Genomic DNA, 22,889 nt, shown 5'->3' on the forward strand with positions numbered 1-22,889 from the left:
TGGCTGGATGTTTAGTACTGCCAATATAATACAATTGGCAGGGACATTTCAGGGCATAAATTACATGGTCAGTGAGACATGTAACATGTTTTGTGATTTTAAACTTCTCTGTATCTTTCGAAAGTTGGACTTCTTTCATATTTTTACTGTTGCGACAGGCTTTACACCTGCCACAAATGTAAAAACCTTGCACAGGGTTTCTCTGTTTGGCAGTTTTAGTTAAGAGGGTAGAGCAGAGAAGATCTTTAAGAGACTTCGGTCTTCTAAAGGTCAGCTGTGGATGCTCTGAAATTTCAGGTGCTAGATCTTTGTCCAGTTTAAGAACATTCCAATATTTATTCAAAGCTTTTCTCACTTCCCTGGATTCGGAGTGGTAATCAGTGATGAATCTGCTGATGGTACTGGATTTAGGTTGACGTTCCTTCTTTTTAGGTTTAAGTAAACTAGATCTTTCTCTTTCCTTTACTTTGGTAAGGGCTTTGGATATACATTTACGGCTATAGCCTCTCTGTTTGAAGTGTTCACTCATAATGAGTGTCTCTTTGTTGTAGTCAGCCTCATTGGAAAAATTGCGTTTGGCTCTCAAGAATTCTCCCATTGGAATGGAATTAATGAGATTGGCTGGGTGACAGCTATAAGCATACAGCAGGCTATTTCCCGCTGTGCTTTTTCTAAATAGAGTGGTGGTCAAAACGTTGTTCCTATTCTCAACCTTGACATCCAGAAATTCAATAGATGTTGAACTGATGTGGCAAGCGAAGGAGAGATTAAAATCATTGTTGTTGAGGCATTTAACAAAATCCAATGCCTCTTGTTGGCTCCCGCTCCAGACAATAAAAATATCGTCAATGTAGCGGAGCCAACTGACAACTTTGGTCAAGTATGTCTGGGATTGGTGGACCACTTTCTCCTCCCACAATCCCAAGTAAAGACCGCAACCATTATGAGCGCGGCCAAGTACCAACATTTGCTAAAAGATACGATCATTTGTGAACAACTACTACTCTACCAGAACCAACGCCACCGCTTTTGACAGGAGGGACAACTACAACAACTTCAAGTGTTCCTAGAGATCCGGGGGAACAAGCTACTGCTACAGCAGGAACCAGCGCACATAGAGCACAGAATCCAGAGCTCATGAGCCCAAAAGACAAAATTTTAATGGAATTTGCGATGGTGGCCCAAGGGAGATTAACCGGGCAAAACAAACCCAACGCAGGAGGACCAAAAGGACGAGGTCAAGGCGGGAGAGGCGCCGGAAAAACCAGCTCAATGAACATCAGCAGCATTTCAAGCCCTGTGGGATCCAGAACAAGGGGCCAAAGGAAAGGGAAATAATGGATTCACAGACCATAATCAACTTATCGACCAGAGAATTGGATACAGCCGAAAAAGTGGTATTGTCTCTTGGATTATCCTTTTGCCCCACTTCTTCCTTTGACTATACCCAAAGTCGTATTGATCTTTTTTATTTTACCAGAAAACTGCGTTTAAAGAAATGGTATGCAACCAAACCTAACACTGAGACTCATGAGTTGGCACAAGCACCCACCAGCATCACAGGAGCAGATGTTGAAACTTTACATCTACTTCATGAGCTGGAGGGAGACTCAAACACACTTGACAATCCCATGCTCAATTTAATCAATGATAATGTTGATATTGATTTTAATTGTCAGAGTGGCTTCAGACCTAAATCAGTCTTTTTACCACAGATTGTGAATGAACCTATAGATATTTTTGAAAAGGCAATGGATAATGAATTCGATAAACTGTCTAGACGTAAGAACTTTGTGAAATGTAATCTAACAAATGCACAATTAAAAGCTATTAGGACCTTAAGTAATGATAAAAACATTGTCATTAACAAGTCGGACAAGGGGGGGAACATGGTGGTGTTACCCCGCAATTTGTACATAAATGAAGGTTTATCCCAGCATAACGATTGCACTAAATATGAAAAAAGCTACAAGGCCATCTATAATTTAAGTGTTTCTAGATATACTGAACAACTTAATGACTGGAGGGAGAGTGGGCTTATCAGTCGGGAAGAATACAACTTTATCTTTAATAGATACCCCAAAATACCCGCCCTCTACTTGCTGCCCAAAGTGCATAAAAGCATGACTGATCCTCCGGGGAGACCTATCGTATCCTCTAGAGGTAGCTGTTGGAAAATACCTCCAGATATGTTGATTTTTTCTTGCAGCCACTGGTACAAAATTTGCCCTCTTACTTGAGGGATTCCGGTGACTTTCTACAAAAAATCAACGACATGTCGTGGGACCCCACCTGGCTATTTATGACCTTAGATGTCAATAGCCTTTATACCTGTATCCCCCATCAACAGGGCATTGAGGCCTGTAGACACTTTTTGAAAGTACGTTCCATTTCTTATCTCCTACATACCGAAATGCTTCTTGATATGGCATATTCGTGCCTTACCAAGAACTTCTTTCTCTTCAATGACACAGTCTACCACCAGCTACTGGGGACCACGATGGAGCTTGTTTTGCGCCCAGTTTTGCTGGCCTTTACTTGGGATTGTGGGAGGAGAAAGTGGTCCACCAATCCCAGACATACTTGACCAAAGTTGTCAGTTGGCTCCGCTACATTGACGATATTTTTATTGTCTGGAGTGGGAGCCAACAAGAGGCATTGGATTTTGTTAAAGGCCTCAACATCAATGATTTTAATCTCTCCTTCACTTGCCACATCAGTTCAACATCTATTGAATTTCTGGATGTCAAGGTTGAGAATAGGAACAACGTTTTGACCACCCCTCTATTTAGAAAAAGCACAGCGGGAAATAGCCTGCTGCATGCTTATAGCAGTCACCCAGCCAATCTCATTAATTCCATTCCAATGGGAGAATTCTTGAGAGCCAAACGCAATTGTTCCAACGAGGCTGACTACAACAAAGAGACACTCATTATGAGTGAACGCTTCAAACAGAGAGGCTATAGCCGTAAATGTATATCCAATGCCCTTACCAAAGTAAAGGAAAGAGAAAGATCTAGTTTACTTAAACCTAAAGAGAAGGAACGTCAACCTAAATCCAGTACCATCAGCAGATTTATGAATGATTACCACTCCGAATCCAGGGAAGTGAGAAAAGCTTTGAATAAATATTGGAATGTTCTTAAACTGGACAAAGATCTAGCACCTGAAATTTCAGAGCATCCACAGCTGACCTTTAGAAGACCGAAGTCTCTTAAAGATCTTCTCTGCTCTACCCTCTTAACTAAAACTGCCAAACAGAGAAACTCTGTGCAAGGTTTTTACATTTGTGGCAGGTGTAAAGCCTGTCGCAACAGTAAAAATATGAAAGAAGTCCAACTTTCGAAAGATACAGAGAAGTTTAAAATCACAAAACATGTTACATGTCTCACTGACCATGTAATTTATGCCCTGAAATGTCCCTGCCAGTTGTATTATATTGGCAGTACTAAACATCCAGCCAAGAAAAGAGTGCTTGAACATATGCGAGCAATCACCAATGGGGATAAGCAATATCCCATTGCTAGACATTTTGCAGCACACCAAAAAGGTAATGCTAACATGCTTTCCTTCTGTGTACTTGAGTCAGTTCCCATTAGGGAAAGAGGAGGAGACAGAATTAAGGAGATGAGGAGACTAGAATCAAGACTCATTATCAAATATAGGACAACACAACCTGGTGGCCACAATTTACATGAAGATCTTATTGTGCATTTGGGTCAGTAACCTAGATTGACTGTGTATATATATCTGCCGTTTTTAAAGTATGATTTTAATCACTGAATTGTTCACATGTGCACAATAGTCACATACTGTTTGTATTTATTTATGTTCACAGAACTTGGTGGTGACCGTATATGGGAATCTGTTCAACACTATTGAGCACCTGCACGTATGACAGGACTGTATAACTGGGCTACCCGGCGACGGTAGTTTTTGATTCATTTGGTGCCCACTGGGGCTTAAATGCATAGGGCCCGATTCACAGAATGAACTTAAGAGTCAATCCTAAACTTACTACTATTTTGGTATTCACAGAATGCACTTACAACTTTTGGCATTCACAGAATGCACTTACTACTTTTGGTATTCACAGAATGAACTTACTACTTTTGGTATTCACAGAAGTTAGGATTTTGTCTTAAGTCTACCTTAAGTCTGTCTTAAGACAAACTTAAGACAAAATCCTAACTTCTGTGAATACCAAAAGTAGTAAATTCATTCTGTGAATACCAAAAGTAGTAAGCGAATTCTGTGAATGCCAAAAGTAGTAAGTGCATTCTGTGAATACCAAAATAGTAGTAAGTTTAGGATTGAGTCTTAAGTTCATTCTGTGAATAGGGCCCATAGTGTTTGCCTCATCCAGGCGGTGGCAACATTGGACATAATTTGTGCCCACTTGGGCTGGATTACCCCTTGTTTTTTGATATTACACTTATCACGCAGTTCCACGGTGGTCATGTGCCTTTAACGCATACTGTGAATTTTACTTTATTTTGCATTTGCCTGTTACGTTATTTATGCAAGGCGCATACAGACTTGATTGAACTGTTTGGACCACATCAAAGCGCTGGCAGTATTGAATCTCATTTGTGCCCACTTGGGCTAGACTGTCTAACATCGTATGAACTGTGCACTGTATTTGATTTGATTTATTTACCAGTCATGTTCTGAAAACGTTTCATTTGTTTGAACACAGCCCGCAGGTATACCTACAAGTCTGTTTTCTATTACCTTGGTATGACACCAATTACCATGTGACCATGTATATAATGCACACCCCTTAGTTGGTTCGTTCTCGTGAAAAAGCAGGTTTCACCTGCGAAACCCGTCGAGAAAAGCCGTTGCAATAAACACGCTTTGCATCTCTAAGTGGCCCGGATTTCTTTTCTTTACTGGAAGAGCATTTGGTTGGAATAAATTGGGATTCGCTATCCCATCTGAGGCCCGCCTCTGGAAGCGGCAGGGATCCGAAGCGACTTGTTTGGTTGGATGTATAGGATAAGGAACCCTGCCCACCTTTGAACCTTGACACGGAAACATTGTGTCAACTGAACGCTGTAACACAGACGAACGTATCAAGTTTTGCGGAGAATACTTCTTCAAAACGGAAACAGGTTTAACCACGTAACGGTGTGCAATTCCAGTGCGAGCGGAACGCTTTGCTGTTTCAATCAACCTTACCGGGTGAGTGACTGCATTTTCTGGCGCATATCCCGTTACGAACACAGTCTGTCACACACTGTTATTCACGAGTACTGATTACAGCGCCCACAGTTTCAAAGGCAAGCGGCTAGATACACGCAACGCATACCTTTGTGTTAGTGTTATCACAGGAGCTCAGCGGGCGGGTGTAAATATTCCCCGCACGAATTTCAATTTTAATTCACAATGGCATCTAGTAGGAACCAACGGCGGTATGAAGCAGCCAATCGCATGTTTACTGACCTCGGATCCCCAACGACTAACAACTCTTCTGAGAATGCTAATCAGAAGAGCAGTGCCCCAAACAAACAAGGTCTTTGGAATACCCTGTGGAAACTTCTTGTTACCGAACAAAATAAATGGTGGGAAGCTACCACACTTCAAAAATACATTGATGTTAATAGGGTGCCTAGAGGACTGTGAATTTACACAACCCCGACATTCGCGGACCCAGACCCAGATATGGTTGAAGAATGGGCGGGAAACAGCCACGACTGCTCAATGAGAATGTTGAAAATTCTCATGAAATATGCCAGCAAACATTGTGAGAAATTGGCTGAGGAAATTGAAGCCATAACGAACCAACTGAAAGGTCTCTATGAGAATGAAAAGGATTTTGAGAACAAAATGGCTAAATATGATGCCAAACTGGAAAAACTCAAGAAAGAGATACGAGACAAAAAAGAAAGCAAATTTACAAGAGACCGCAACGATTATGAGCGCTGCCAAGTACTAACATTTGCTAAAAGATACGTTCATTTGCGAACAACTACTACTCTACCAGAACCAACGCCACCCCTTTTGACAGGAGGGACAACTACAACTTCAAGTGTTCCCAGAGATCCGGGGGAACAAGCTACTGCTACAGCGGGAACCAGCGCACATAGAGCAAAGAATCCAGAGCTCATGAGCCCAAAAGACAAAATTTTAATGGAATTTGCGATGGTGGCCCAAGGGAGATTAACCGGGCAAAACAAACCCAACGCAGGAGTACCAAAAGGACGAGGTCAAGGCGGGAGAGGCGCCAGAAAAACCAGCTCAATGAACATCAGCAGCATTTCAAGCCCAGTGGGATCCAGAACGAGGGGCCAAAGGAAAGGGAAATAATGGATTTACAGACCATAATCAACTTATCGACCAGAGAATTGGATACAGCAAAAAAAGAGGTATTGTCTCTTGGATTATCCGTTTGCCCCACTTCTTCCTTTGACTATACCCAAAGTCGTATTGATCTTTTTTATTTTACCAGAAAACTGCGTTTAAAGAAATGGTATGCAACCAAACCTAACACTGAGACTTGTGAGTTGGCACAAGCACCCACCAGCATTACAGGAGCAGATGTTGAAACTTTACATCTACTTCATGAGCTGGAGGGAGACTCAAATACACTTGACAATCACACTTGACAATCCCATGCTCAATTTAATCAATGATGATGTTGATATTGATTTTAATTGTCAGAGTGGCTTCAGACCTAAATCAGTCTTTTTACCACAGATTGTGAATGAACCTATAGATATTTTTGAAAAGGCAATGGTGAATGAATTTGATAAACTGTCTAGACGTAAGAACTTTGTGAAATGTAATCTAACAAATGCACAATTTAAAGCTATTAAGACCTTAAGTAATGATAAAAACATTGTCATGAAGAAGTCGGACAAAGGGGGGAATATGGTGGTGTTACCCTGCAATTTGTACATAAATGAAGGTTTATCCCAGCTTAACGATTGCACTAAATATGAAAAAAGCAACAAGGCCATCTATAATTTAAGTGTTTCTAGATATACTGAACAACTTAATGACTGGAGGGAGAGTGGGCTTATCAGTTGGGAAGAATACAACTTTATCTTTAATAGATACCCCAAAATACCCGCCCTTTACTTGCTGCCCAAAGTGCATAAAAGCATGACTGATCCTCCGGGGAGACCTATCGTATCCTCTAGAGGTAGCTGTTGGAAAATACCTCCAGATATGTTGATTTTTTCTTGCAGCCGCTGGTACAAAATTTGCCCTCTTACTTGAGGGATTCCGGTGACTTTCGACAAAAAATCAACGACATGTCGTGGGACCCCACCTGGCTATTTATGACCTTAGATGTCAATAGCCTTTATACCTGTATCCCCCATCAACATGGCATTGAGGCCTGTAGACACTTTTTGAAAGTACGTTCCATTTCTTATCTCCTACATACCGAAATGCTTCTTGATATGGCATATTCGTGCCTTACCAAGAACTTCTTTCTCTTCAATGACACCGTCTACCACCAGCTACTGGGGACCGCAATGGGGACTTGTTTTGCGCCCAGTTTTGCTGGCCTTTACTTGGGATTGTGGGAGGAGAAAGTGGTCCACCAATCCCAGACATACTTGACCAAAGTTGTCAGTTGGCTCCGCTACATTGACAATATTTTTATTGTCTGGAGCGGGAGCCAACAAGAGGCGTTGAATATTGTTAAAGGCCTCAACATCAATGATTTTCATCTCTCCTTCACTTGCCACATCAGTTCAACATCTATTGAATTTCTGGATGTCAAGGTTGAGAATAGGAACAACGTTTTGACCACCACTCTATTTAGAAAAAGCACAGTGGGAAATAGCCTGCTGCATGCTTATAGCTGTCACCCAGCCAATCTAATTAATTCCATTCCAATGGGAGAATTCTTGAGAGCCAAACGCAATTGTTCCAACGAGGCTGACTACAACAAAGAGACACTCATTATGAGTGAACGCTTCAACCAGAGAGGCTATAGCCGTAGATGTATATCCAAAGCCCTTACCAAAGTAAAGGAAAGAGAAAGATCTAGTTTATTTAAACCTAAAGAGAAGGAACGTCAACCTAAATCCAGTACCATCAGCAGATTCATCACTGATTACCACTCCGAATCCAAGGAAGTGAGAAAAGCTTTGAATAAGTATTGGAATGTTCTTAAACTGGACAAAGATCTAGCACCTGAAATTTCAGAGCATCCACAGCTGACCTTTAGAAGACCGAAGTCTCTTAAAGATCTTCTCTGCTCTACCCTCTTAACTAAAACTGCCAAACAGAGAAACCCTGTGCAAGGTTTTTACAATTGTGGCAGGTGTAAAGCCTGTCGCAACAGTAAAAATATGAAAGAAGTCCAACTTTCGAAAGATACAGAGAAGTTTAAAATCACAAAACATGTTACATGTCTCACTGACCATGTAATTTATGCCCTGAAATGTCCCTGCCAGTTGTATTATATTGGCAGTGCTAAACATCCAGCCAAGAAAAGAGTGCTTGAGCATATGCGAGCAATCACCAATGGGGATAAGCAATATCCCATTGCTAGACATTTTGCAGCACACCACAAAGGTAATGCTAACATGCTTTCCTTCTGTGTACTTGAGTCAGTTCCCATTAGGGAAAGAGGAGGAGACAGAATTAAGGAGATGAGGAGACTAGAATCAAGACTCATTATCAAATATAGGACAACACAACCTGGTGGCCACAATTTACATGAAGATCTTATCGTGCATTTGGGTTAGTAACCTAGATTGACTGTGTATATGGATGTATGACGTTACAACGCATACCATTACAACTACCTACCATTACAACGCGACCATTACAACGCATACCATTACAACTCATAGCGCTTAGAGGTGCTGGATAGTGGTAAGTATAATTTACTATTCCAACTCCAGTCCCCGTGGACACTAGGGAAGGTGTTGGATAGTAAATTAAACTTATTCCCTATCCTAGAGCGCCCCCCAGCGCAATGCGTTGTAATGGTATGCGTTGTAAAAGTTGCGTTGTAATGGTAGGTAGTTGTAAAAGTTGCGTTGTAACAGGTGTATACCGTGTATATATATCTGCCGTTTTTAAAGTATGATTTTAATCACTGAATTGTTCACATGTGCACAATAGTCACATACTGTTTGTATTTCTTTATGTTCACAGAACTTGGTGGTGACCGTATATGGGAATCTGTTCAACACTATTGAGCACCTGCACGTATGACAGGACTGTATGACTGGGCTACCCGGCGACGGTAGTTTTTGATTCATTTGGTGCCCACTGGGGCTTAAATGCATAGTGTTTGCCTCATCCAGGCGGTGGCAACATTGGACATAATTTGTGCCCACTTGGGCTGGATTACCCCTTGTTATTTGATATTACACTTATCACGCAGTTCCACGGTGGTCATGTCCCTTTAACGCATACTGTGAATTTTACTTTATTTTGTATTTGCCAGTTACGTTATTTATGCAAGGCGCATACGGACTTGATTGAACTGTTTGGACCACATCAAAGCGCTGGCAGTATTGAATCTCATTTGTGCCCACTTGGGCTAGACTGTCTAACATCATATGAACTGCGCACTGTATTTGATTTGATATATTTACCAGTCATGTTCTGAAAACGTTTAATTTGTTTGAACACAGCCCGCAGGTATACCTACAAGTCTGTTTTCTATTACCTTGGTATGACACCAATACCATGTGACTATGTATATAATGCACACCCCTTAGTTGGTTCGTTCTCGTGAAAAAGCAGGTTTTACCTGCGAAACGCGTCGAGAAAAGCCGTTGCAATAAACACGCTTTGCATCTCTAAGTGGCCCGGATTTCTTTTCTTTACTGGAAGAGCATTTGGTTGGAATATATATATATATATATATATATATATATATATATATATATATATATATATATATATATATATATATATATATATATATATGCACAAGAACCTCCAGCGATGCAGAAGGAAGGGGCCACACGGGGTATTTACAAGAGAAGACTTTTAATTGGAAATGCGGATTAAAGCATAATGCATTTCGACAGTCACGTCTTCCTCAGATGCCACCGCAACATAGAAAACAGCCCACGCCTCCGTTTAAATTCAGTCTGCAACCCTCCCTAATTAGGAAGGACACACCCCCCTGTGTCATGTGTTCGTTCACCTGCTGCATTCCGGTAAGTCCTACAGCTGCCAGAATCCCTCTTTGCTGGGTTGGTGGTACGGGGGGAAACTTGAAAAAATTAAATCCAGATAGATTTTTGATGCCCAATCCTGGCGAGGTGACTGCTGGCAAGTCGCCGATCAAATAAAGAAATTGAACTAAGAAACGCTTCCTGTGGCCTCTCACTGTGGTGCTACCTGATTGATTTGATATTACACGGCTTTGCACAGCCGTGCTGAGGGGCTCACTGCTGCCACGCAGGTCTGTTCTGGCTCAAGCTGAGAGCTAGATAAATCGGGAGGACTACAACCACCATGAGGCTGCGGTGCAGCCACGCCCATCTGGGCGGGGGGTTAGAACTTAAAAACTGCGTAAGCAACATGACTTTCCACACCTTTTGCCAAAGCCACTGAAGAAAGGAAATAATCCTGAAACGCGTCTGGCTAGATATTTGATGCCCAATCCTGGCAAGGTGACTGCTGGCAAGTCGCCGATCATATAAAGAAATTGAACTAAGAAACGCTTCCTGTGACCTCTCACTGTGGTGCTACCTGATTGAATTGATATGTATATATATATAGGACAGAGGCAATCAGGGCACCACTGCACTCGTGCAACTTCTGTTTCCAGGTTACTGGGAGCTCTCTGTTCCGCCACACCCACATTGGAAAACAGCGCCGCTGCAGCCAGCAGCATTGTGTACCTACACAAGGGAACTGAAGGGCCACTGCGTCCATGATTCCAGGACTGTCCCGGTGTGGATACGTGTGGTTAAGGCGGCATGGGGACCCAGCGAGTGGTTCTTTGTCAGCAAGTCGAGTTTTCCACTGCTGCTGCACCGTGTTCAAAAACGATGTCCAGGTCCCATAAATTGGATACGAGGGAGAGGAGCAGAATTCCACCCGGCGTGCTATGCGAGTGGCATGCTGGGATCTGTAGTTTGCCGACGCTGCTGCAGTATCCTGAGTGACTCTGTTCCGCCCCACCTGAACAATCCAGCAATGGCTGAACAAAAGGCATTACTTACAGAGCAGTGGCGCCAAAACTTTGTTTGTTCCACAGCAGGCATCTGAAGAAGTCACTCACGACAAAACGTGTCATGCCAAAGCTGTTCTCTGATATTAAACCACTTACCTGGATCCCCACTGTGTCCCTCTGATTCTTCGTCTGGTTGGATCTTCGGTGCTATATTGTGCGCGCAGGCCCGTGGCGCGCTAGAGGGACCCGTCTTGCAAAGAGGACAGAGGCAATCAGGGCACCACTGCACTCGTGCAACTTCTGTTTCCAGGTTACTGGGAGCTCTCTGTTCCGCCACACCCACATTGGAAAACAGCGCCGCTGCAGCCAGCAGCATTGTGTACCTACACAAGGGAACTGAAGGGCCACTGCGTCCATGATTCCAGGACTGTCCCGGTGTGGATACGTGTGGTTAAGGCGGCATGGGGACCCAGCGAGTGGTTCTTTGTCAGCAAGTCGAGTTTTCCACTGCTGCTGCACCGTGTTCAAAAACGATGTCCAGGTCCCATAAATTGGATACGAGGGAGAGGAGCAGAATTCCACCCGGCGTGCTTTGCGAGTGGCATGCTGGGATCTGTAGTTTGCCGACGCTGCTGCAGTATCCTGAGTGACTCTGTTCCGCCCCACCTGAACAATCCACCAATGGCTGAACAAAAGGCATTACTTACAGAGCAGTGGCGCCAAAACTTTGTTTGTTCCACAGCAGGCATCTGAAGAAGTCACTCACGACGAAACGCGTCATGCCAAAGCTGTTCTCTGATATTAAACCACTTACCTGGATCCCCACTGTGTCCCTCTGATTCTTCGTCTGGTTGGATCTTCGGTGCTATATTGTGCGCGCAGGCCCGTGGCGCGCTAGAGGGACCCGTCTTGCAAAGAGGACAGAGGCAATCAGGGCACCACTGCACTCGTGCAACTTCTGTTTCCAGGTTACTGGGAGCTCTCTGTTCCGCCACACCCACATTGGAAAACAGCGCCGCTGCAGCCAGCAGCATTGTGTACCTACACAAGGGAACTGAAGGGCCACTGCGTCCATGATTCCAGGACTGTCCCGGTGTGGATACGTGTGGTTAAGGCGGCATGGGGACCCAGCGAGTAGTTCTTTGTCAGCAAGTCGAGTTTTCCACTGCTGCTGCACCGTGTTCAAAAACGATGTCCAGGTCCCATAAATTGGATACGAGGGAGAGGAGCAGAATTCCACCCGGCGTGCTATGCGAGTGGCATGCTGGGATCTGTAGTTTGCCGACGCTGCTGCAGTATCCTGAGTGACTCTGTTCCGCCCCACCTGAACAATCCACCAATGGCTGAACAAAAGGCATTACTTACAGAGCAGTGGCGCCAAAACTTTGTTTGTTCCACAGCAGGCATCTGAAGAAGTCACTCACGACGAAACGCGTCATGCCAAAGCTGTTCTCTGATATTAAACCACTTACCTGGATCCCCACTGTGTCCCTCTGATTCTTCGTCTGGTTGGATCTTCGGTGCTATATTGTGCGCGCAGGCCCGTGGCGCGCTAGAGGGACCCGTCTTGCAAAGAGGACAGAGGCAATCAGGGCACCACTGCACTCGTGCAACTTCTGTTTCCAGGTTACTGGGAGCTCTCTGTTCCGCCACACCCACATTGGAAAACAGCGCCGCTGCAGCCAGCAGCATTGTGTACCTACACAAGGGAACTGAAGGGCCACTGCGTCCATGATTCCAGGACTGTCCCGGTGTGGATACGTGTGGTTAAGGCGGCATGGGGACCCAGCGAGTGGTTCTTTGTCAGCAAGTCGAGTTTTCCACTGCTGCTGCACCGTGTTCAAAAACGATGTCCAGGTCCCATAAATTGGATACGAGGGAGAGGAGCAGAATTCCACCCGGCGTGCTATGCGAGTGGCATGCTGGGATCTGTAGTTTGCCGACGCTGCTGCAGTATCCTGAGTGACTCTGTTCCGCCCCACCTGAACAATCCAGCAATGGCTGAACAAAAGGCATTACTTACAGAGCAGTGGCGCCAAAACTTTGTTTGTTCCACAGCAGGCATCTGAAGAAGTCACTCACGACAAAACGTGTCATGCCAAAGCTGTTCTCTGATATTAAACCACTTACCTGGATCCCCACTGTGTCCCTCTGATTCTTCGTCTGGTTGGATCTTCGGTGCTATATTGTGCGCGCAGGCCCGTGGCGCGCTAGAGGGACCCGTCTTGCAAAGAGGACAGAGGCAATCAGGGCACCACTGCACTCGTGCAACTTCTGTTTCCAGGTTACTGGGAGCTCTCTGTTCCGCCACACCCACATTGGAAAACAGCGCCGCTGCAGCCAGCAGCATTGTGTACCTACACAAGGGAACTGAAGGGCCACTGCGTCCATGATTCCAGGACTGTCCCGGTGTGGATACGTGTGGTTAAGGCGGCATGGGGACCCAGCGAGTGGTTCTTTGTCAGCAAGTCGAGTTTTCCACTGCTGCTGCACCGTGTTCAAAAACGATGTCCAGGTCCCATAAATTGGATACGAGGGAGAGGAGCAGAATTCCACCCGGCGTGCTATGCGAGTGGCATGCTGGGATCTGTAGTTTGCCGACGCTGCTGCAGTATCCTGAGTGACTCTGTTCCGCCCCACCTGAACAATCCACCAATGGCTGAACAAAAGGCATTACTTACAGAGCAGTGGCGCCAAAACTTTGTTTGTTCCACAGGAGGCATCTGAAGAAGTCACTCACGACGAAATGCGTCATGCCAAAGCTGTTCTCTGATATTAAACCACTTACCTGGATCCCCACTGTGTCCCTCTGATTCTTCGTCTGGTTGGATCTTCGGTGCTATATTGTGCGCGCAGGCCCGTGGCGCGCTAGAGGGACCCGTCTTGCAAAGAGGACAGAGGCAATCAGGGCACCACTGCACTCGTGCAACTTCTGTTTCCAGGTTACTGGGAGCTCTCTGTTCCGCCACACCCACATTGGAAAACAGCGCCGCTGCAGCCAGCAGCATTGTGTACCTACACAAGGGAACTGAAGGGCCACTGCGTCCATGATTCTAGGACTGTCCCGGTGTGGATACGTGTGGTTAAGGCGGCATGGGGACCCAGCGAGTGGTTCTTTGTCAGCAAGTCGAGTTTTCCACTGCTGCTGCACCGTGTTCAAAAACGATGTCCAGGTCCCATAAATTGGATACGAGGGAGAGGAGCAGAATTCCACCCGGCGTGCTATGCGAGTGGCATGCTGGGATCTGTAGTTTGCCGACGCTGCTGCAGTATCCTGAGTGACTCTGTTCCGCCCCACCTGAACAATCCACCAATGGCTGAACAAAAGGCATTACTTACAAAGCAGTGGCGCCAAAACTTTGTTTGTTCCACAGCAGGCATCTGAAGAAGTCACTCACGACGAAACGCGTCATGCCAAAGCTGTTCTCTGATATTAAACCACTTACCTGGATCCCCACTGTGTCCCTCTGATTCTTCGTCTGGTTGGATCTTCGGTGCTATATATACATTGTTACATTGTGGGAATTGAATGATAGATATTGCCAATGTTTACAGCAAATTATGTTTACATATAGCACTTGACACTTTAGTGATAATCTCACTTGGGATGAATTATCATACAAATGTTTTTTTAGAAGGGTTAGACAATAGAAACTTATATTTGAATTTTATGATCTACATATTTATACGTTTATATTGGTATATTTATATGTATATATTTATGAAGTTTTTTATACATACTTATTTATTTGCAAATTTGCACAAATATGTATATACTTCTGTTTGTTCACCCACTATGGGTTTTATCTCACAAACAAGAAGGGCTTAACACTAATGGTTTAGTCCTTTTTTTGTCTTGAATATACCCTTTTGAAAACATGTTGTTGAAAGGCGGTGGTCGCTATGTAGTCCACCTTTTGTGTCAATGGAAAGGTAAATAAATTCCCATGTAACTTTGCGATCACATCATGTGATCAAGACAGTGGATACTGTCGAAACGCGTAATGGCGGGCATGCTGGGCAAGATTGAGCACAAATAAACGCACTTGTTTGGCACCATTCCTGGGTTCCTCTCTTCGTTTTCCTTGGCTGTTTGAGACTTGGCAGCGTTTGGATTTTCGAGACGAGTTTTCCTTGATATATATATATATATATATATATATATATATATATATATATATATATATATATATTTTAAATTTTTTTTTTAATTTATTTATTTATTTTTCCGCAAAATTACACGCTGCACTCGGGAAATGTAGGTAGCTTGTTTTTATTCAGCAAACTCCACCATAAGTCTGTCACACACATATATATATAAGAGCCATTTCAAACGACGACTCCTCATACCCGGTGGCGCGTCACATAAACATGCATCACAATGGCAAGGCGGAGGAACTTAGCTACTTCGTCATAGACAGTGTCAAAAAACACCCCAGAGGAGGTAACCAATTGCTAACCCTGAGAAGACTGGAATCTAAGTATATAATGATGCTTAACTGTAAAATACCAAACGGACTGAACGCAGCTGAAGCGCTGAGCGTTTATCTCTAAGATTTACTCATGTAACTCAAAAACAATCACCTGGAAACTGCAACCTCCTCGTGCTCAAGCTAAACGACCCTACCCCTCTTTAAACATCTTCACTCAAACCCCAGCTTTTGCACTTACATTCGCAGCTGTAAGTTCACATGGCGTGCCCCCAAAACACTAATGACCTTTCGAAGCCGGCTTAATCTTAAATGCATGTATCCCTTCCCGACTTTAGGGCCACACAGTACAGAAGGGTCCTTAATCATTGCGAGTTAACATCCGCCCACTGGGGCACAATAGGCACACTATGTACTTGGCATTTCAAAGTAATCAAAAAAAAGCCTGCATTACTCGTCGACAACTGACTGAACCGCACAAGCAAGGTTACCGATCGGGTCCTAACATACTTGTATTTCAAGCAGCATGTAGGAGATACGGCAGCCAAACATAAATAGCTCACATGCCGAACTGACACACTCACCTCGCAACACTTCCGTGATTACAGAATGCGCACGCATTGCATAGCTTTGTAGTCACAAAAACCCAGTATTTCCTTCATGTTCTTCGTGCTACTTAGCGAAGGTTGTCACATGTGACAGACTAACACTAGAAAACGACCAATAAGTATAAATAATTGCAAAACACTTATGACTGCTCGAAAGTAATGCCCCTTCACCGATATATTTCATTTACAGTATGCTTAGTGCTATGAGTCATGTAACTTATACAATTTCTAAGATGACTTGCAAATGTTTACTGTAACTCACTTTACTATGCCTATCACTTACCTCCCCGACACCATGACAACACACATTTTTTGAAACTTTTTTTCTTTGTGTCACATGTGTAAAACCATTACTATAAAAAGGCTCTTCACCTCGGTGAAGGTAGATGTAGCGACCAAGGCGGCTGTGCCCACCGAAACGCGTCTAATTGTATGGAATAAAAACTATCCTTGAAACTTCATCCCACGGAGTCGGTGCCTGTGTTTGTATGGTGAGAAGCAGGATTGGTATGTGAGTGGCATTAAAAAACCGGGCTGCCTCGGACCCGGAGGTGCACCGGGGCTTGAAGTGTCCCGGCTTTTTCGGAGGATGAGGAACGATTATATATATATTACCTACCGGCGGTCGACGTCGCCAGTAGGTAGTTATAATTAACACCTATTATCCATAGGAAAATCATATCATTCTATTCCCTATAACTTTGGTGCCGGTTGACGAATCGTCGCGAAATGTTCAAAACGTATGGCCCCCTTCGGTCTGCTCCTGTCTTGAAAGTTTTGGGGTGATTCTGCAAGCAGGGACCAAGAAAAAAGGGGGGGCCCAAAACGTGTTTTCTCCATGTTAATTTCGATAGGAAATTTTAGACACAGCTACAGCCCGAACTGCTGAACGGAATTACACCAAATTTGGCATAAAAGTAGCCCTTGGTTCAGAAAGAACTCTTTTTGTTAAATGGTGTAAATCTGTTCAGTAGTTGCTGAGAAAATAAAAATAAAAATCATATATTTATATATAGAGGCACGGTGGATCCGCGCACCCTCCCGATCACGAGCTTCATGCTAATTGGCTGTGAACACTCCAATCCAGGGAGTGTTGGCAGCCATCTTGTGCATCGGTAGAACCGAGGCAGAAAAAAACAGAAAAACTAAGGCGTACAATAAGAAAAGGGGACAGGGTAGAAACACCCTGACCCGCTAAGCCTGCTTAGGGGGACCCACAAGGACCCCGAGGGCCTCAAAATTATTATCTTTTTTTTTTGAATCGTGGGATGCGCAGATGATCTGCGGATCCAGCCACAAAAATATAAAAAAACAAAGCGCGGGCTTCCACGCTTCGTTATTAATTAGCCCCCGGGAAGGCCAAGTCCCGGGGGCATCTCAGAAAATATTGGCAGTGGCCAACGGGGGCCCCCGCAGCCCCGGGGACTGCCACCCCCTGGGGCTTTCTATAAATATTTGCAGGAGCACACAGCCCCCCCCACAGCCCCGGGGACCACCACCCCCGGGGCTTCTTTTTTTCATGTATGGGGGTGCCTCAAAGCCACCCTAAGCCCTGGTGACCACCACCCCCGGGGCTTTCATTAATTAGTGTGCGGGGGCACATGGCCCCTCTGCTGCCCCTGGGACTGCCAGCCCCCGAGGCTTCTTTTTTCAAAAAAGTACTTGTGTGGGGGCCCAAGCCCCCCCCCACCCACACGCTCCCGGAGACCGCCACCTCCCAGCGGCACTATTATGTAAATTTGGGGGTCCGTTAAGGCCACCTCCCCGGGGCTGTGTACACTTTGGGAGGCGGGCTGCCTGGCCCCCCTCCTGGAGCCTGTGATACCCACCCCCGGGAAAATGTTGTTTTCTATGACATAGCGGGAGCTTCGCGGCTCCCGCCCTGTCATAGCAAACACTGGTTTGGATTTTGAAAGAGAGAGCAGGAAACCTGCTCTCTCTTCCAAAATCCAACCACATTGGAGTTGCAGCTTAGCAGCTCCCTGTGTGAAAAAGCAATGCCAGTTCTCGCAGGAGGAGGAGGGCAACGCAGCCCCCTACAAATAAAAAAAAGGATGGCCAGGCCCCTGGGGATGGAGTCCAGGGGGCCAAAAGTGGCCGGGGGGGGCCACGCTGCCTTCCTCCCCCTCAGGCAAGGCCTGGGAGTTGGGGTCCCCGGGACCAATTGAGGCCTTAGGAGGGGGGCATGCAGCCTCCCTTCCTATAAAAGAAAACCATATGTTTGGCCATGCCCCAGGGGTTGGGGTCACTGGGGCGGAATTGGCCACAGGAGTTCCAGTAAGCGCCACTGTGCTGCCATGCCCCTTTTTACACCTCTCTGCAACACAGCTCGCTGGTGCTTACTGGCGGTAACTGGTTGGCTAGTTGGACTCCAGGGACCATCAGTATTAAGGGCACTTAATCTCCCAACTTAAAACGGCCACAGGGCATGTTTGCCCACATGTCACCTCAGGCTCCCATCCCTTCACCACTGTGCAAACGCGCCCTGTAGTGCATTTTAAGAGGTAGTTTTAATCCCCCTTCCCTAATATATATATTAATGCATGGTGCTAGGTGTCCTTCACTTGTGATCAAGGCTGATGCCGTTACATGTTAAGTGACCTTTGCATCCATTTTCAATCAAGAAACCCCAGAGTGCAAGTTATTATTTCCTGAAGACTGTTGTTTCAAGAAAATATATATATATACATATATATGTATATATTGTGTAGTCATGGACTGCGCAGCCCCATCAACAGGTTCGACACCTATAGAAGTTGTTGGAGGTATGGTTATTCATCCTACTCCTGCGGGTGCTGTGTTAATTATTATTAGCATCCTGGCAGTGGCGAGGGAAACACTGCATTCTTGTTATGACTTGAGCGACATAAGAAAACCTGATTGAAATGCCATGACACGTTAGGAGTCATCAAGTAATTAAAAAGGACTGAATGGATTAAGCCACTGGAGTGACTTTTTCATCATTCAGTATTCATGCTGTGGAATTTCAACATGAAACATGACAAATAAATCAAGTCATTTTGAAAATATTCTGCACAGCGCAAGCACTGCAACTAGATGTGGTTATAAACATCACACACCATGGCTGGCACGGATTGTAAACATTACCTTTGAGTGCAACAGTCCTCTTTTGTGTCAAACCATCACTTATCCAATGAAAGGTGCCTGTTCAATTTAAAAAGTATAATGCGAAAACATGACTCATTTAAATGGCGATTATCGAGGAAGGCGAAAGCTGAAACATATATATATTTGTATATATATTAACTACTGGTGGTCGCCAGTAGGTAGTTATAGTTAGGACCTAGCTACCGTAGGAAATCCGCAACATTCTATTGGGAATAACTTTGGCGCCGGTTGAGGAATTTGCGTGTAATTTTCCAAAATTTAGTCCAGCTCCGCTATGCTCCTTCCCTGAAAGTTTTGGAGGGATTCGTGAAGTGGGGGCCGAGGAAAAAGGGGGGTCCCAAACCGTGTTTTCCCCATGTTAATTTCCATAGGACGAATAGACAAGGCTACAGCCCGAACCGCTGAACGGAATTACACCAAACTTTGCAAAATTGTAGGGACTGGTAAATTGCTCCAGTGTTTTTTTCGAAAACTAACTTCAAAAACACATATGTATCTATATGCGCGCTTCCAGCGCTTACCGGTACGCGTACCGGGGAGCGCACCCGGCGCACCACGGAAGTGCGCGAGTGGAAAGCTGATTGGCTCTCGGGTGTCTGTCAACATTCTAAACAGTCCGGAGAGTCCGCCATCTTGTGTCTTGGTAGAATCAAGACACAAGAGGTGTAAAAAGAAAGGGGGAAATTATTAAAAGGGAGAAGGGTAGACATCCCCTGACTCCCTAGGTTTTCTGAGGGAGGCATAGAAGGACCCTGAAGGTCAAAGAAACTGAAATAACATTTTTGAAATTTTCGCGGGGTAAGCGCTGGGTACGTTCCCATGTACGCTTCCCGGTATGTGTACCCTGAGCGCACCACGGGGAAAAACAGTGTAAAAAATTAGAGTAAAAAAATATTTTAGAGTGCTTAGAGGTAGGATAGCTCTGAAAAGAGCTGTTGTGTTAGGTGGGTGTTTTTTGTACCTACAAGTAGGTACCGATGCAGAGTCTAAAATTCAAGAGGAAGACTCTATTCCCCTCATCTGTAAAATGTACACCATCTCTCCTATAGATGCCTTGCATGTTGTAACGCAAGTTGTTGTGGTATATGGAACCCATACCATAGTCTCTGAGGAAAGCAGATTTATTCATATGTTTCCTTGCTTTCTCAATCTTTGGACAAAATTGGTTGGACCAGTTCCATTTTTGCCTTTGGCATATATTAGAAAATACCAAGGTAGTTTTTGGAAAAGTGACATCAATTGCCCAAAGATGTCCTTTAAAAGAATTTCCAGACCTACCCCAGTCAAAGTGCCCAGGTCATTGCCACCACAGTGCACAATTATGAGGTCAGGGTGTGGTAGATGCATAAAGGATTTTACCAATGGTATCAATTGGTGACTTCTCAATCCTCTCTGTCCAATCCACATAATATCCACATTTGGTAAATTAAGGTTGTGAATACCTCTGGTAGCTGCATATTTTCCCTTCAGTGAACATAGCTATGACCCACAATCCAGGCTTTTGGCATCTTCAAGGTAGATGTGGTTGTATTCAGATGAGTTGTGGAAATTAAATGGCAGTTTGAAAGTAGGAGTTATGACAAAAAAGTGGTTGAGATTCAGTGCACTTGAAAATCAAGAAATGATTGGTGGTTTCTTAAAATTCACCACTGAAAATTAGGGTGCATGCTTTTGTTTTTTGAAAGAAGTAATTCTAATGGTTGAGAAAAAGTCATTGAAAGATACATTGCACATGATTAGCTACTACATTGAGAGGTCAAACACCCTTGCTGGATTCTTTTGCAACATAGTATGATGAACTTTTCAACTGTGTGCTGAGTTAGGTGGGAGTTACCATGGTAACAGGGTGAATGAGCACAGGGGGGATGGGTGAATATTATGTGAGTTTGAAAGTGTTGAAATGTAGAACCAATTAAAATGTTAGTTTGGTTTTGAAATAGTGTGGGAAGAATTTTATTTGGTTAAGTCCAGGGATATGTGTCAAGAATTACAGGGAATCAGGGCAATTTGTGGTTGCAGTGTTTGAGGTGCATTTCAGAGACCCTCTTAAGAAATTCTGGTGTGGGTGACTGACACTGTTCTAAATCTTCTAAAGCATTGTTAAAGGTGAGTAATGATTTATTTAATAAAGATAGACTGCTGTATGGACTATGGGGAAGATTAAGAAGCATATTGTGCTTCTTTATTCTTGCATTGTGTGTCATATTTTTTTGTAATGCTGGTAAAAAATGTAATGCTGCATATTGGAAATGTATTTTGGAAATGAGTTAGGTTTCTGCCTTGTTTTGTAGTGGTCATTTAAATGGGCTGTGCTCTGTGTCAAAAACTATTTACTATGGAAAATGTTTTCTGGCAAAATGTCTGGCTTTTAAATTCAAGGATCACACTGAGTGAGTGTCTGTGTGAAATAAGGAATTATAAGTTCACATTTTTCAATAATGTCACCTGTGTCTGCTGACAGTTTGCCTCTCTTAGCTTAAAGGGTACTCTGTGCCTGTGTCTCATGTCACTTTGCACCTGTCCAATCTCTCTCTTTCTGTGTGTCATTTCTCTCTTTGTGTGTGTCTCATGTCACTCTGGTAAATGTTTTCTGGTAAAATGTCTGGCTTTTAAATTTTGGTCAAGGATCACACTGAGTGTCTGTGTGAAATAAGGAATTATATTCTCACATTTTTCAATAATGTCACCTGTGTCTGCTGACAATTTGCCTCTCTTAGCTTAAAGGGTACTCTCATCACTCTTATCCTTAACCTCACTCTCACCCACCCACACCCCTGTTCCCTTACTGCGCTTCCCTCACTTATTCTCAATCCGCATGTTTACTCCCCTTTCCCTCACTTCCCTCCCACACTCACCTTCTTTTAGACCTCCTACTTTACTTCCCTTCCTCTCTCTTCCCTTCCTTCACTCCCTCACTCTTTTCCCTTCCCTTACTCTCCTTACTTCACTTCACTAACTCCTTCTCTCACTCCCTCTGTCCTCTTATTTCCTCACTCCCCTTCCCTCACTCCCTTTTTCTTAGCCTTACTCTCTCCGTCCCTTCAGTCTCTCACTCCTCTTCTGTCACGCTCACTCCCTATAACTCACCCACACTCTTTCACTTACCTTTCTTTGCTCCCTCACTCTTTCCTTCACTACCTCTATGTCCTCACTCCCTCAGTCCCCTTGTCCTACACTCACTCACCTTTATCCACCCTCTATCATCCCTCTTTCCTCAACCTCACTGCCCTTCTATCACCCTCCTTTACTCCTGTTCCCTTACTCCGGTTCCCTCACTTATCCTCATTCCCCATCCTTAACTCCCCTTCCCCTTTATCTCCTCACACACTCACCTTTTCACAGTCCCTTTGCTTCACTCTCCTTCCCTTCTTTCCTTCCTTTGCTCCCTCAGTCATTCCCCTTCCCTCACTCACCTTACTCCCCTTTACTCACTCCTTCTCTCACTCCCTCTGTTCTCTCATATTCTCACTCCTCTTCCCTCACTCCCTCTCTGTTACCCTCACTCCCATTGCCCCCTCACTGTCTTACACCCCTACACTCAACCTCACTCACCTTCCATCCCTCATTGTCATGAATCCACCCTCACTCACTCCTGCTTCCCTGTCACTCACT

This window comes from Lissotriton vulgaris, chromosome 1_1 (genome assembly GCF_964263255.1).
Source record: "Lissotriton vulgaris chromosome 1_1, aLisVul1.2, whole genome shotgun sequence".
In the NCBI taxonomy this organism is placed as follows: Eukaryota; Metazoa; Chordata; class Amphibia; order Caudata; family Salamandridae; genus Lissotriton; species Lissotriton vulgaris.